The sequence below is a fragment of the Globicephala melas genome, chromosome 9 (genome assembly GCF_963455315.2).
Source record: "Globicephala melas chromosome 9, mGloMel1.2, whole genome shotgun sequence".
NCBI classification, from domain to species: Eukaryota; Metazoa; Chordata; class Mammalia; order Artiodactyla; family Delphinidae; genus Globicephala; species Globicephala melas.
In genome coordinates, this window is record NC_083322.1 from 79,808,646 (window position 1) to 79,811,144 (window position 2,499).

General features: G+C 52.0%; 1 pseudogene; it reads right to left on the reverse strand.

The window, feature by feature from the left end:
* Window positions 1-786: 786 nt before the first annotated feature.
* Window positions 787-2,269, reverse strand: LOC115853493 (josephin-1 pseudogene; annotated as a pseudogene).
* Window positions 2,270-2,499: the final 230 nt, after the last annotated feature.

Below are 2,499 nucleotides of genomic sequence, written 5' to 3' on the forward strand. Positions count from 1 at the left end.
GAGGTAGGGGGCAGGTCTATTCTCAGTTGGTCTGTAAAGGAAGCTACAGAGAGATGACAAAGCGTAATGCACATGTCCACCCAATGTGAGGGCTCTGCTTCTTGTCACTATAGTGACTCCAAGCCTAGGATTTCTACCCATTCTAGCTGCTCCAAGTTTCTGAAGGCTTATCTTCCCAATACTTTCCTTGCCCAACTCTGTCTCAAACTAGTAGAATTTGATGTCAAAGGCAGTCTTATTTTTTTCCTGATTTTTGCCAGAGTGGGTCAGCTGGAAAAACTGCCCTTTTGACTATCTTGTGCCCCAAAGCCTCCTAAACCAGTGCAATGCAGTGAAGTGGGAGGGATGATGATGGAGTGAGGAGGACAAGCTGCCCATGCCTTCCCCAGCCTGGTTCTGGCCACATCCTCTTAGGTATCTAGCTCACCCTGTCACACTAGACTGTTGCAGGATTCAACCACCAGGCATGGAATATTAGAGACCTTTTCATTATAAAACTCCAAGGATGGCCATAAACCACTCTTAAAAATGGGGTAAGGGCTGCATTAAGTGTTGGAGACAGCATGCTGTACTGCTGCTGCAGTTTTGGAGATGGTTTCCTAAGAGGCCTTTTTGCTCTAAGTCCTTCAAACCCGTCAACATGGGCTTTGCCTGTACTGTGTCTTCAGATCCACTGGTTGCCAGGAAAGGGGAATTGAAGGCAACATCTCCAGGTGAGTCAGAGTAGCAGTGAACTCCAGCAGAGCCTCTGCCAAGTCCTCAGAGAAATGGGGAAATGAGCTAAGACCCACCTTTCTTTCTCCTCTCTTAAATAAAACAAAAGTCTTCCATAACTTGCCCTAAGCACACAGAGCTCCCACTTTCCTTTCCCAGAACAAGTAACACTGGTTGGTTCTGTAACAGTCTACACGTCTGTCCTATTGCACTGTCAGACCTGAGGGGGAAAACCCGTTGAGATGTTTGGGGACATGGCAAGGGCAGACCCACTGTAGAGGCCACAGCACATCACAGAGGATTTCGGGGTTTGAGGTGAGGGAAGGCTGGGTAGAACTGTGTTACACATCAGCCCTCCAACTCTGATGGGCCTCCACCTCTTCTGGTACCACCAGCAGGAGTTCACAGTTCTTTCCTCGCAAAAGATGTTTTAGAAATTTCCTGAGCTCGCCCTTGCGTCCCATCCATTCGGGAGTCTTCAGTTTGGAGTCGAGGTTGTAATAGGCACCTCCCACCTCTCGAACACAGATCCAGTGCTGCCCTTTGAGTGGCAACTTCAGTGGACCCCAACACAGGCTGGAGGGCAGATTCATGAAGCCTATAACGTTAGTGAGAGCAATGGCTCCGACATCCTTGAGCTTGTCCCACCAAACGGCTTCATAGTCTTTGGTTTGAAGTGCTGCCATAATGACGTTCACATCGTAGTTCCCATTTCCCAGCATGCTCTTCTTGTGGGGGGTCATCACCATGGTGTTTGGAGACAACCTCTGGAAAATCTCTTGCAGCGTGTCCCGGGTGAAGGCATTGCTGTCCTGGAAGACGTTATTGAGGGCGTGCAGAGCACAAAGCTCCCTACGCTGTTTCTCATGGTAGATTTGTAGGGGTGCAGCCTGGGGCAGCTCCAATGATTCGGATTTGGCCTTGTCTCCTTTCCATGGCACGCAACTCATGTTTTTCGTTTTAGGTTCCAGAGAGGGCTAAAAACACCCCACTCTTCCCTCCTGAGGAGGAATGTAAGCTTCTCAGTTTTTGCAGGATTCCTGGGGTCTACCTTATTTTCTGCTGTCCATGATTTATGCTTTGTCACGGGGAGAAAAGGTTGTAATCAAAAGGAACAATAATCCCCCTCTTCTCAAAACAAAGATAACTTTTGGATTTAGTGTATTTTGCCACCACTGTCGAAGTGCAGAAGTTTAAAAAAATCATATAAAATCTAAGACCTTGTTTTCCTTCTTCCACCCTCCTCTTCTACCCCTTCCAAAAAAACACGATTTTCTTGCTGTATTTTCCTTTCTGCAAATGCCAAATAGGCCTCAAGGCAGGAGGACCGAACGGAGTCGGTCACATCGCTCCTTTTCTTCCATTTCTTTGGTACCACAATGCCACTGACTCAGCAGACAAGGCCTAGGTGGCGGATAAAATGCAAATTTCGAGCAGCTAGCGAGGGCCGGCCAGCGTGGGATCGCGGGCCCTGCTGGGGCGTCGGGAGAGGCTCTCCATCCTCTCGGGTGCGGTGGGACCCCGCGGGGCCGAGGACGGCGCAGCTCCCTCGGAAAGCACGGACTCTCACCCTCTCGCCGCGGCCCGCTGCAGGCCGCCACCTGGGCCGCGCTCGGGCAGGCGAGCGAGCGCGCGCACCTGAGCCCGACGTCAGCGGCCCCAGCCCGGCGCCGTGCTCCGAAAACGCCCTCCTTCGCCGTCCCAGCCCCCGCCCCGCCGCGGCATCCCCTCTGATGTCGGCCTGACGTCAGCGGCGCCGGCTTTGGGGCCCCGGCCCCCGTGCGT